This window comes from Rhineura floridana, chromosome 3 (assembly GCF_030035675.1).
Source record: "Rhineura floridana isolate rRhiFlo1 chromosome 3, rRhiFlo1.hap2, whole genome shotgun sequence".
NCBI lineage: Eukaryota > Metazoa > Chordata > Lepidosauria > Squamata > Rhineuridae > Rhineura > Rhineura floridana.
In genome coordinates, this window is record NC_084482.1 from 64,542,535 (window position 1) to 64,557,310 (window position 14,776).

The following is a 14,776-nucleotide window of genomic DNA, read 5'->3' on the forward strand; positions in this document are numbered from 1 at the left end:
GGGAAATAGATATAGGTATAAACTTCCAACTCATAAAAATATCATGGTGATGTACAGCTATCTGAGATATGTTACGGTAACGTGGGTAATAGTATGATAATATGGGTATCAGTATGAGTTTATAGTAATGTGAGTAAAGATGATTTTAAAACATTATAAAAATGATAAAATCTAAAAATATAGAACAAATGACCAACACTGAATATCTATTTCCTTTTCAAAGGTCTATATGAGTTCTCAGGTGGATTTCATCTTTTAAATATTTAAAACAGTTTTTAAAATATCTCTTGGGGGATGGTGAAGTGTGTCATGTGCCCCGTTCATTCAGTAGGTGCCTTTGACAGTGGCAACGGTAGAAGCCACAGTGAACCGGAGTCAGAATCCGACGCACTGCTGTGTGTCCCTGCCTTTCAGTTATGAAGCCAGAAGGAAGCTGAGTCAAGAGCTGCAGGATGCGCTCTCTCTCTCTTTATATTATGTCTGTCTCTTGACCCTTAGGCTTCTTTGCTGCAATGTGATCAAAAACATTATTAGGCCTAATATAAACCCATTTTGAAACTCACATCCCCGCCCTTTATTTTACATGCATGTGCCTGCATGTCCATTCTGGCTCCTGAAGCAAGGAAACAACCCCCCAACAGGACATATATGCCCTTAGGATGGTAAAACACAGTTGCAATTTTGGCAGGCACACCTTGTCACGCAAGGGTGAAATCTACCTGCTCCTGCTGGCGGTTTGATGGTGATGGAACGGTGTACTTCTGGCAGAGTCGTATCTTTGAATGTCTTTCTTTGAATGTCTATCTAGTCCTATCTTTCAAAAGCAAAGGGCTAAAATTTCTCCAGATCCTGTCAATTCAGCACTGAATTGATTTTCTAGAAAACATTGTCCCATGTGCATCATCCTTGAAATTTTATGACAATATGGATCATTAGTGGTCTGTTTCACAGAGATATTTAGATAATGAAGGTGAATATTGAGGCAGTCCACACCTTTGATCCACTCTTCTCATCTTAATATGCTGTTCTACAAGAGAGCTATAATAATTGAGTTTCATTAAAGAGAGTAACCAATTAGTCATAATCTCAGACATAGGAGAATGGTTATATCTATAGAGAATTTTCAGAGGAAAGCCACATGCTAAATGTACATTAATTGCCTGGTTCTGTGGCTTCATGGACTTAGATGATCTGGCACAATAATATGCAGAATTTGGGCACAAAAGTCACATACTCACTTGCAGGCTTGAGAATTTTTTTACGCCAGCCTTCCCCAACTTGTTGACCTCCAGGCATTTCGGACTACAACTCACATCACCCCAGGCATGATCATGGCTGTGCTGGCTAAGGCTGATAGTCAGGCCATTTTAGAAGTAATAGTTGTGTGTCCAAACGCCAGTTAGTGGATGCCCAGTAGGTATGATTTGGACGCCTAAAATTCATTTAATGAAAACGGGAGGTAGGGAAAACTTAAACATAGCATTTTTAATAATATTGTATACAACATTTAAAAAGAAGTAACAAACTTTATTTAAAACAATATTAGCACTGGATACTAACTACCAGGCCACACTCCATGGCTGGTGGGCTGCCTTCTCTTTAGTGGGTCACAAGTTATGCCGGTCTGATGTATATAAAGTATCTGCTCCATTGAGTTGATTCATTTTCATCACAGAATTACTACAGATAAAAGTCAAGACTCATTGGTTATAATTTGTGGGTACACTTTTGATTTTTAAATGATGGCTTCTAAATCATTGTGGATAATTAATGCTGCATCATTTTTGTCAGCTTAATCTTGCCTTCTCTCTTTCTCTTAGGGTCCCTTGTACCTAATTACTAGCACAATTTGCAGAGCATCTTAGTACACCTTTGAGTCATCTAGGGAGTCACCAGAGTTCCGTCTGCCCCAAGGGAATGAGTGCCTTGTGGGTTGCATGAAGCAGTACAGTGGCACCGTGTGCAGCACCAGCAACTAGAGCTGCCACCTTTTTTTACTTGCTCAGCTCCTGCTCCTTTAACAGCTTGACACAATGAACTGCAGTGCAATCTTATACGTCTGCTCAGGTGTGCGCACCCTACTCATTAACAAGAAAGAAACCAAATATTTCACTTGGTTTATCCTCATGACATCTTTTGGGCAGGGACCTGTCTTTCTTGTTTGTAAGATGTCAAGCCCTATGATAGTGCAAGATGGTTATGAGCAATAAGTAGACTTGGCTATCAGTCCATCCTACATGAAAGAGATTTGATCAATCAGTCCTCTGAATTAAAATCATAAGGTGGGAAATTACCTATTTTAAATTCTATGAATCAGAATGTTTTTCTTTCGAGGGCCGCATCTGTAGGGGCCACATGTCAGAGCCAAATTGGGCAGAGCCACCTCCTCTTTCTGCCACCCCCTTCTCTCATCTTCTTCCTTCCTACCCAGGGGACTACTGAAACAGGGAAGGCTTGTTGTTCCCAGAGGTCTTTGAGACCACTATGCATGGCTCATCATCCGTTTCAACAGAGTAGTATGTCAGCTGGTCTGTAAAGCAAAATGTGTGTTTGGACTGGGTGGGGGGTAATGAAACAAACTAGGGAGTCCTGAGCTGCATGCTGTCTGACCAAAGCACTCAGACAGGTGTGAACTCAGACAGGTTACGTGATCCAGCCTTACTGTAATATGCCTGACTGTTGATATCTCCTGGGGTATAGATGTTGCAAATGAACATATTTGTTTCTCCTTTAGGGATTTTGCTGTGCATAATAATGCATCTCTCGTAATGAGAACTACAGGAGTTTTATACATTTAAATTTGTCCAATTAATTATCCAGGAATGTTTTTAATAGGCTTTATCACTGTAATCTCATTCTGAAACAAATATTTCTTATTGGATCAAGATTTGATTCCCACCACCACCACCACCATTTCTAGCATGGTGATGTAGCATCTCCTTGTATCCAGGGAAACAAATCTGGGTTCATAGGTGTGTGGTTTTTTTCTAATCCACAGCTATATTTTAAAGATGCAAATAGTAAGCATGCCACTACCTACAAATAAAAGTAAATAATACTTTTTTAAAAAATAACATTGCTGTGCAAGTTGCATTGCAAGCAGCCAGGCCATGTAATTGTAAGTACTGTAGGTCTGTCATCCCCAAACCCCACATGTATCAAGAGAGGCAGTGGTCACTCTAGCTTGAACAATGTTTGCGAGGAGGTTAGATGACATGGCTGGTTATTGAGCATTCATGCTGATTAATTTGTGAGGATGTTATATGACGTTGTGCCAAGCAGTGCATTTGCTTTCCTTACTCCTGTTGCTTTCCTTACTGCAAAAAGCCGACTGTTTTTGGAAGTTTTTTTGCATAAGAGGGCCAAATGCACTTATTTGTGCATCTGAATTTGTTGGTATGTGATTGAATCCCATCCACTAAATAACAACAGTCTGGAAGCACCCAGTGTGCTGGGTTTGGATTAGAGAGTCCTGGGTTCAAATGCTACTCAGTCATGAAGTGAAACTGGGCAAGTCAGTATTGTTCAGTTACATCACAGGGCTGTGAGTATAAAATGGGAGGAAGAGTGAGATATAAATGTAATGATGAATAAACCTTCAAGAGTGTGATTTTCAGGATTGCAGCACATTGAGAAAGGGTTAAAACCTCCTCTTTATGTACCACAATTTCAATCCAGATTATTCCTCCCATGCACACACTGACACATCATGTGGCTGCAATTTCTAAAGGTGAAAACAGACACATTAAATGCAACCCTGACTGTCCTGAGATACCCTGCTCTCTGATCAATCTTAAGCAGTGACGGTTACTGCAGACCCTGGGACTCATCCCATTGAACCCAGGTATCCTTCCTTTCTTCCTTCCTTCCGGCTTGCTCAGACAGTCCAAATTGTGATATACTCAATGTCTGAAGACTGTTTTGAATAGACACCCGCAACAAATGCATGTCCACACATACATGAATTCTCTCCCACTTTTAAATCATGCTGGTCTCCCTAGGTGCTTCTGGGAAGCTACAAGCAGAACACAAAGGTAACTGCCCTCCTGGTTGGTTGCCTACCCTCCAGCAGCTGGCATTAAGTGACATACTACCTCTGAAGAGGCATGTTCCACATAGCCATTATGGCTTACTCTTTATTAGGGTCAGCCCAAGGCATTTTGATGCCTGAGGCAAAAGACAAGATGGCAACCTTTTCCTGCTCCATGTACATAATTTGACTGGACTGGCAGCTGACTGGCAGAATGCTAGTTGAGTGTGTCTAAAACAGGCTATAGTCCTTACACAGGGACCTTAAGGTGAAGTGTGGGTAAGAAATCAAGCAAATAATAATGAATGCACTGCTCTATCCTCCAACAGAGGGGAATGGACCCAGAGCCTAGGAAAAACCGTCAGGGGGCAACTGTCACTGTAATCTGTTACCTGAGGTGGTCACCTCACTTCGCCTAATGATAGGGCCGGCACTTGATTAACATTTTTTCAATGAATTTGCCTAATCCTCTTGTCAAGCCATCTAAGCTAGCAGCCAATGCCATATGTAGTGGCAGTGAATCCATCAATTAAGTGTCCATTGGCTTCATTCAGAAATCACGTTTGCCTTGGCCAAAGGTTTCTTCTTCACTGCCCAAAGTTTATTGGGTAAGTAGAAAGTTCAAATTTTTACCTTTCTGGGATCACATTAATTATAAGATGCAGCTACTGAATGTGTGATCTGTTATCATTAGCATCCATCCAAAGAACCTTATAAACTCCAACCAATTTGCGTCCCTCATGACTATGGAAGTTTGAACAGAACCAGTAAATGTTAAGAACAGTATCTAGATCTGAGCAGTTTTTTCCAATAGTAAGTGATGGAACTTTTTCATTTGGTCCTGCTTCCTGGGCCCTTAGGCTGCTTCTAGTTCTTATCCCCATTGCCTCAAAATAGTTGACACACCCCAATATAATTTTCCCTTCAACCACAAAACATTTGCATTACGTTTCTCCCCCAGCCTGGCAAATCTGTATCCAGAAGGAAATAGATACTGCTTTTCTAAAGAAAAATTAACTGTTTTAAAATTTATGTCATGAAATGACGAAAGATGATGTTTGAGCAAAGACCAAAATTATCAAGCAGTAATAACTAAAAACAAAAACCTAGTGGTTGAAGGACCCACTTTACTCATTTGTTTTCCCCAAGACACTACATGTGTGGTTGTGCAATAATGTTTGTTTTGTATTCTCTGAAGTGGCTAATCTACATTTGTGCAATGAAAAGGTGGCTTATTAGGCTAATTGCTGATTAAAAAAAACTACCATGAGCAAATATTGCAAGACAGACACAGAAGGCTGGGGGAGAAAACAACAAATACAGATTTCAATCTTTTCCCCCTGTGAAGTTTTCCCAACAGTAATGAGGCAGTTCAAAGAGGCGTCCAGCTAATCCAGTTCCTTCAGCCAGCCTGAACTGATGTTGTTCATTAGCGGTCTCATAATTCTACCTTGCAGAGTTGGATTAATGGAAAGGTGACTAAGGAAACTATAAACCCTTAGAAGAGCCCTCTCTCTGACTATACTCCCCACGTATGACACACTGAATACAAGGCAAGGATGCACTGCTACACAACCAAAAGGCATCAGACTTTTTAGAGGACAAAAAGGTCTCTGGCAGGTTGGGTCCCTGAGACTGATGGAATCCAGGCAAAATAATTGCATGCAGGGTTTTTTTTTCCTAATGCAAGCAAGGAGAGTCCCCCAAGCTCATTAAAACAGATGGAAGTTTAAAAACCTGTATTACTTCAAAAAAATTAATTTACAGCTGTAGGGCTCAGTGGCCCAGAGAACATTAAAACGATAAATCCAGAAAGGTGATGTGATTAGAAAAGCACATTTCTTGGGCTGCAACATGGAGTGAAAAGCAGGGAAGGAGCAGGGAGTGCTCTTGAAAGTTATACCTTTGTCTCACTGTTTCTGGATTTGTCCTGATCTTGTAGAGATAAAGGAAGCTAATAAAAATTCATCCCAAAGTGAATGGTGGTGCACGAGGCATGCAAAAAATATATGCCATAGAACATTCATTCAGCCAGACTCCTAAATATTCAACTTCCCTGTCCCTTTTCAGTACAATTCCAGCAAGCAGTACTTCTGTATTCAGCAATCCAACTTCAGTAATTCAACTCAGGGGAAGCCGGCATAAGTGGTGTCGGCACAAGAGAAGCCGGCATAAAGTTCTGCTGCGTCCAGTTGCTGTTCAGGAGCCTCTGGGTTGGCTGAACACCAGCTCAGCTGGAAGCTGCGTGCAGGGACCAGAAAGTAAAGGCCTGTTCCCCCAAATACTCCTACTGGGGAGTAAGCCCTCTTCATTGACTTCTATTGTATTTATTTTCTTAGACCAACCTTTTTCCTAGCGTGACTTTTGCCTGAATTGGGACTTGCAGGAGTGCTCTGAACACAAGATGGATGTGGCCTAATTTCCAGCTGAAATCAGACAACTTACTACAGACATTTTTGTCTAGGAAGGTGTAACCCAGAAATTTAAGGAATATTTATATCTGATTAAACTGTATTGTTGTTTGTATTGATGGTTTTATTGTTTTTAGAGTTAGCTGAAATGATTTTTTTAGAGCTTGTGTTTGTGTGTTCTGTTTACATCTTGTACACTGCTTCAGTGGCTTTATACTGTGAAGCGGTCTATACATTTGTATAATAATAATAATAATAATAATAATAATGCATTATTATTATTAGCTACAATAGAATGCTTCTTTCAAGCCTAACTTCGGCAGGAGGGGTGGAGGAGGGAACACTGTGAGCACCAGAGAAGACCGTTGTGGGCACATGGGTAGCCATGGGCACCTAGTTGACGATCTCTGGATTAGGCAATTTGTGCAGCAGAAATTAATCAATGGCTGTTAGTTATGATGGCTACATGGAACCTATAGATTAAGAAGCTGCTGCTAGGAGCAACAGGAAAGTGCTAGTGCCTTCATAGCCTGCTTGAGGGCTTCCCGGGGTATTTGTTAATTGGTTGGGCTCTGTGGGAAGCAGGATATTGGGCTACATAGATCTTTGGGTTTGTCCCAGTAGAGTTCTGCATATGTTTTTATTTACTACATTTATATCCTACTCTTCTGCATCATGGAACAAAATGATATTTTTTCATGATTCTTGTTATGTGCCTTCAAGTCGATTACAACTTATGGCGACGCTATGAATCAGTGACCTCCAAGAGCATCTGTCTGAACCACCCTGATCAGATCTTGTAAGTTCAGGTCTGTGGTTTCCTTTATGGAATCAATCCATCTCTTGTTTGGCCTTCCTCTTTTTCTACTCCCTTCTGTTTTTCCCAGCATTATTATCTTTTCTAATGAATCATGTCTTCTCATGATGTGTCCAAAGTATGATAACCTCAGTTTCATCATTTTAGCTTCTAATGACAGTTCTGGTTTCATTGGTTCTAACACCCAATTATTTGTCTTTTTTGCAGTCCATGGTATGCACAAAGCTCTCCTCCAACATCACATTTCAAATGAGTTGATTTTTCTCTTACCACTTATTTCACTGTTCAACTTTTACATCCATACATAGAGATCTGGAATACCATGGTCTGAATGATCCTGACTTTAGTGTTCAGTGATGCATCTTTGCATTTGAGGACCTTTTCTAGTTCTCTCATAGCTGCCCTCCCCAGTCCTAGCCTTCTTCTGATTTCTTGACTATTGTCTTCATTTTCAGTAATGACTGTGCCGAGGTATTGATAATCCTTGATACGTTCAATGTCCTCATTGTCAGCTTTAAAGTTACATAAATCTTCTGTTGTCATTACTTTAGTCTTTTTGACGTTCAGCTGTAGTCCTGCCTTTTGTGCTTTCCTCTTTAACTTTCATCAGCATTCGTTTCAAATCATTACTGGTTTCTTCTAGTAGTATGGTATTGTCTGCATGTCTTAAATTATTAATATTTCTCCCTCCAATTTTCACACCATCTTGGTTCAATCCTGCTTTCTGTATGATATGTTCTGCATATAGATTAAACCAGAGCTTGGAAGTAACTCGTTAAAAATAACAAGTTACTTGTAATTTGTTCCTTTTTTAAGTAACGAGGGCGTAACTTCACTACATTTTGCTAGTAATAGAGCAATTTCCCTACTTTTTAGCAGTAACTGTAACGTTTCTGATGTTATATTTGGATGTTACTAGGGGCGAGAGGAAGAGCAAGTCTTCTGCTCATGTGATTGGTGGACAGAAGACGTCCCTCACACTGGAGGTCTCCGCAGCGTCACTCTTCCCTCGTGCTCTGTGTTAGGAGGCACGAGGGAGGAGGTTGTGGAGTGCCGGAGAGAGAAAAAATGGACGGAGAAGGCAGCAGCAGAATGGAGGGGAAGAGAGCTGTGGAGGTGAGTGAGGATGGTGTGTGCGCGTGTGCCCCGTGCGTCCTGCCGCCCCTCCACTGCTTATACCCCCGCAGCTCCTGCCGTCCCCACTGCGTGTCCTGCTCCCGCCCCTGCCACCGCGCGCCCCTCCGCCGCCGCCACGCCGCACTTCCTCTTGGAGCCGCCGCCACCGTTCCCCTTCTTTCTCAGGAAGGCTGAGGAGGGCGTCCTGGGGCACCAGCCTTCATGCTGTCTCTCCTCGTGGTGCGCGGCAACTACTTTCTGCTGCCGCCGAAACACGCGCCTCGAACAACCCAAGCCAGCTGTGCCTTGTCCCGCTGCGGCTCCCAGGCATGTAGAGCTGCGTAACGCTCCTCCGCAGAGTCTCTTTTGCTGGCCGAGCAAACAGCGGGCGACGGCAATGCTTTCCCTCCACTCCCCAGCTCGCCCAGTCAGAGCTCCCCACGGCGGCTTGCCTCACGGCTGCTGTGCCAGAATGCGCCTTTCTCTCTTCTCAGGCGAGGGAACACACGCAGACAGCCACCACCCCATGCAGTCTCCGCCGCAAGGCAGGTGGTCGGACTGTGGGTGTGCCAAGGAGTCCGCTTCATCCTAGTTCTTGTACACTCCTGTTCACAGATGGATTTTTTTTTTACTGATGTGGGTGGGTGGCTCTGTGTGTGGAAGTGGAATCATATTCTTTTAGTGACACAACTTGACCCAAGTTGACCTTTGTTGATAAGGAAGGCAGACTTTTAATCAGGGTATGTGTGTTTGTATGTTGGATGTTACATACACGTGTGTGTCTGTGTGTGTCAGAGGAGTTAAAATGAATAGATGTAAGTTCCTTAAGTCCACTGATTTCAATAGGTCTACCTGAGTGTCATCAGCATTGGGTATCATCCATACACACATCCATGAACTGGGCAAATACCTTCTAAAGACACTCAAGTGGGTTCCATTTTTGTTGGCAAATTCCATGACTTGACAAATTGGGGAACATGTAATATGAGGATTTTCTGCATTTACCTTTTCATGTGTCTGCTTTGAAAGCTAAGATCAAGAGTGTTCCCCCACATTTTCTGGTTCCAACACAACACCCGCATTCATCAGTAAGATCAGCTTGATGATGTTGCGAAGAATTTTGTGCACTTGGCCAGTTAGCTGTTTGAATAGTTATGCTCAGGCTGCAATCCTAATCACACTTACTAGGAAGTAAGACCCACTGGAGAAAACAAGACTGATTTCCAAGGTTTGTGTAGTTAGGCTGAATCTTATATACAGGATTGGACTCAGTGGGATTTATATCTGAGTAGCATGCACAGGATTGTGCTGTCAAAACTCTTGTCACTCCCAAAAGCTAAAAAGACTTTTGTAATGCATGACAAAGCAAGTCTGTGTATGAAGCCAGAATCTCTGTCTGAAGACTCAAGCTATCAACAAACTCCCACCCACTCAACAAAGTCATCTTCAATGTGCCCAATAGGTTATTTCAGTCCCAAACTAGAATTTTGTTCATGGGCATAGCTCCTGGCTCCATCTCCAGAGAGTTTTGGCTGGACCAAAATGGGAAAAGCAAGGGTGCCACTTTAGATAACAGTTCCAGAGGTCTTTAAAATATACAGCAAGCTTATCCTGTAATAGCTTTAAATATATTTTCAGTGATCTCACGAACGATTCCCATTCAGGCAGTGACCAGACCCCAGGCTTACTTTCAGTTCAGGTTGTTGCATCATGTGATCTCAGACCATGCCCTGAGACTGGTCAGAAATACATTTTTAAAGATGTAAGTCATAAGGAAAGAATATAGGGAAAGATCAGTGTGTACATGATGTGTCAATGTTTCCAAAGCAAGTTGTAACTATTTCAAACCTCCCTGAGTTTCTAGTGATTGTCTGTTTTCCCTCTATAAGCTAATGATTAGGTTTCTTAAAACAGTTTTTCAAACTACTTTCCAAATGAGTTATATGCATTGATTTGTAAATCACCAAATTTTGTTCTTGAAAAAATATATTGTTCATTCTTTCACAGTCATCGGAGATTTATACTGTCTTCCACAGATGTTCAAATATAGTTGCTAACAGTTTAGATATTTCCACTGCCTGTGCCTTCAGCACCCTGAGGTGTAAGTCATTAGCACCTGCTGTCTTAAAATCATTAAGATTAGTTCTGCTTTGTTTCTACCCTTACCTGCACCTCTTTCCCTCCAACTACCATGACTAGCATTTTTGCGAAGCTAGAGACAAACCCCCACACTGCTGCCTGGATCTAAGATGCTATTCAGCAAGAGAACTTTGAGCTTAAGTCTATTCTCTGCTAAATAAAATTAGTATTTCATAGGAGAAACTCATTCCACGCCCTCCTCATATGGAGGTTTTATTATGGGAAACTGCAGCTGAAGACCTTGTGACAGTGTTAATTTGACAATAAGATGTATTGATTTCTCACTTCTGTTCAGAGTTGTAGGAATCTATTGACTAAAAAAATTCACTTCAAGTGAATGAGCATCTGTCAAAAGAAAGCAAACAAGCTTCAGAAAATTCTTTGTGGAACTGTTACTGAAAGATTGGTACAACACACACATTTTGCATACCACGGACTGCAAAAAAGACAGATAATTGGGTGTTTGAACTGTCACTAGAAGCTAAAATGGTGAAACTGAGGTTATCATACTTTGGACACATAATGAGAAGACATGTTTCACTAAAAAAGACAATAATGCTGGGGAAAACAGAAGGGAGTAGAAAAAGAGGAAGGCCAAACAAGAGATGGATTGATTCCATAAAGGAAGCCACAGACCTGAACTTACAAGATCTGAACAGGGTGGTTCATGACAGATGCTCTTGGAGGTCACTGATTCATAGGGTCGCCATAAGTCATAATTGACTTGAAGGCACATAATAACAACAACAAAGCTTGCTTCCAAGATATAACTTTTCTTGCTCTCCCAACAACCAGCTCTTAGAAGCCATAATTCTTAGATAAAACTCCTGGCTAGGCTTGCCTGCCTTTACCTGTGATGCTCTGCGTGACTTCCTTCCCTTGCAGACTGATATGCTTAGGGAAGCTTATCTGTCCTTCCTCCTTCCACCCTTTCCCCCTCTTCTCTTCTTTGACTGTCTGAGAGAGAGGAGACACCTTTGTCTCTGCTTTCTCCCTCTTTGGGGTAACAGCCCACTGGATCAACCCAACTACCCTGAAATGTGAGGTCGAGGTGGGGGGATGTAAGATTCTGTTATGCCATTCTGTTAATCTTATGGATAATTTTTTTATTCTACTATCCCCTGTGTGTGTGTGTGTGTGTGTTTATTTTTAATATTGTTTTAGGCTACTTAGATGTGCAGCAGCCAAGGCCACCACTTTGTAGGAGTTTTTTTTTAAAGTAACTGAAATGTAACTGTAGTGATTACTTTTGATAAAAAGTAAAGTAATCAGTTACTTTCAGAGCAATTGTAATTGTAACGGCAATTACTACTTTTTGGGCCAAGTAATTGTAACTGTAATTTATTACTTTTTAAAAGTAATCTTCCAAGCTCTGGATTAAACAAATAGGGTGATAAAATACACCCCTGTCTAACACCCTTTCCTATTGGGAACCAATCGGTTTCTCCATATTTTGTCCTTATAGTAGCCTCTTCTCCAGAGTATAGGTTGTGCATCAGGACAATCAGATGCTGTGGCATCCCATTTCTTTAAAACATTCCATAGTTTTTCATGATCTACACAGTCAAAGGCTTTGCTGTAATCTACTGTCAATCTTTTTGTCAAAATTTGGACAGATTCAGTCTCAGTAGCTTGTAGCAAATCTATTGGTATGCCATCTGCTTTGCTGTAATTACTGTCAATCTTTTTGACAAAATTTGGACAGATTCAGTCTCAGTAGCTTGTAGCAACTCTATTGGTATGCCATCTGTTCCTAGTGATTTGTTTCTTCCAAGTATTTTAAGAGCAGCTTTCACCTCACATTCTAAAATTTCTGGTTCTTCATCATACGGTTCCTCCATGAATGAATCTGTCATCTTCTTCCCTTTTTGTTGTCCTCTTCTATTTCTATACAATAACTGTTGCAATAGTTCTCTTTGTCCCTACGTACTAGTCACTGTATTGTTGCATTTAGGGTACTGACAGTGTTTCTATCTCCTTTTGCTTTTGCTTTCCTTCTCTCTTTAACCTTTTTAAGAGTTTCTTCAGTCATTCATTGAGGTCTTTCTCTCTTTTTAACTAGAGGGATTGTCTTTTTGCATTCTTCCCTGATGTCTCTGACTTCACTCCATAGTTCTTTTGGTTCTCTGTCAACTAATTTTAAAGCCTCAATATATTTTTCATGATACTTGCATGATATTTGACATGATATTTGCAAGCAACCTCCCATCCAGTCATTCACCAAACCCCAATCTGCTGAGCTTAAAGCTGTTGTACTGTGTTTCTTCAGACCATACTCTGGGACATTGTCCAGCAGAACCTCTGGCTAAAAAGTCCAGCTTTCTAAAATGAATTTTTCTGTCAACTTCTAAATCCCGAGAATGTCAGCTCCCCCTCCCATTAAACAGCAACAAAATAGTTTCTCAAATATTTCCTGGCTGTGCTTTGGAAACACAGAGGTAGTGAAGTGGAAAATTCCACCTCTGAGGGTCATTATTGGTATGTAGATAAGATGGAAGGGGATGGATGTTGCAACAGGCCTGGGCAGACAAAAGATGAGTATGTGCGTTCTTACTTCCCTGTAATGGAGAATTACCTGGCGAATCACATAGCCAGGTGGAAGCGGGAAACAGGTAAAGCCCCTTATTGGGTACCTTGGGACACATGACTACATTGTAAAAACCTATAAAAGACCCTCAATTTGGGGAAGAAGGCAGTCTCCCGCCATAGCACATGCTGGCCGGAGCTCCTTGCAATTGTATAATAAATAGCTGTAAGCTTCAACCTGCCTCAGCGTTGTTTCCTGGAGAAGGACTCCATTAAGGAGAAAATTCCACAACAGTAACTGCCAACTTGGTAAATGGGATTAACGCGCTGAAACAGGCTTTTGGGTGCAGAACCTCTCTCATTTAGGGCATACTTTATTGTATCCATGTTCCTTCAATCAGCTGGCCCCTCTGATGGTGTCAGTCACTTGATTCCAGTCTTTCCCCTGAGCTGTCATGTGTCTTACTTTACAGTGGACAGTCCTCTATTTAAAGGGCTGTCCTGTCCAAACCTGTTATAATAATGAACTGCATGAAGGGAGAGAGGCAGGGGCCTTGAAGTGGCCCATCAACAGTTAGCACCTGGGCAGCAGATTGATCAGGCACACAGGGCACCTGGTCACAGTCTTCCTTACTATGATATGTGTAAGGAGGTATGCATAAAATGGGGGTTTTATTCTCAGATTAATCTCAGTGGATCACAGCATAAGAATCTATAGGTTGGGTGACCTCTATGAAACAGGCCTCACGTTGACCCCAAACCACAGAAGGGTCAGAACAGGAGTTGCTGACCTCAGGAAGACATGTACCAACAGAGTTAACAAATAATAAGGAAGGTTCCAAATTCCAGTTTGCTCAGGAATAATCTCTTTAACTAAACAATGGTCTGTGCCCAGGGTGAAGCTTGGGGCAACAAAACCCACACAAGATAAGGTATAAGTTTAATTTTCACTTGTACAACTTCTCCAGAGGCTGCAGGTAAAGGTTTAACTCTGGACAGGTTGAACAATCAAGACACAAGATATTATTTCATGTACCAGATCGCTCACTAGTACACCCCTCCCAATTTATATTCAGTTCAATGAAGAATCAAAATATATTTAAATCTAGTATTTCGGGAAGTGGAGAGCCAGTGTGGTGTAGTGGTTAAGGTGTTGGACTACAACCTGGGAAACCAGGGTTCAAATCCCCACAGAGCCATGAAGCTCACTGGGTGACCTTGGGCCAGTCACTGCCTCTCAGCCTCAGAGGAAGGCAATGGTAAATCCCCTCTGAATACCGCTTACCATGAAAACCCTATTCATAGGGTCACCATAAGTTGGAATTGACTTGAAGGCAGTTCATTTCATTTTCATTTTGGGAAGTTAGCTAGCACCTCTCGGGGCTCCAACGACTTTCTCAGTCTACACACCGCACCCTAGGAACAACATCAGGGCTACATGGAAACATGAGAACTAAGAGAGGGCGAGATCTTTTGTGTCTAGCAAAGGTTACAGTACGGGTGGAGCCTTGGCTCATGGGCTAGATACAGAAGTCCCATTCTGATCTAGAGTCTTGCCACATTCTTCAGCAAAGGCATATTCATCCCCAACTCTTGAGTTTCTTTCTCTCTTTTGCTCTCTGTATGACTTGGTGCAACTTTGAATGTAATTAGGTTTAGGGTCTCTATCGTATGCTATCTGTTACATTAGGAAATGAGTGATTGGATTAAGTTAGACACTGCTTGTATTGTAATTAA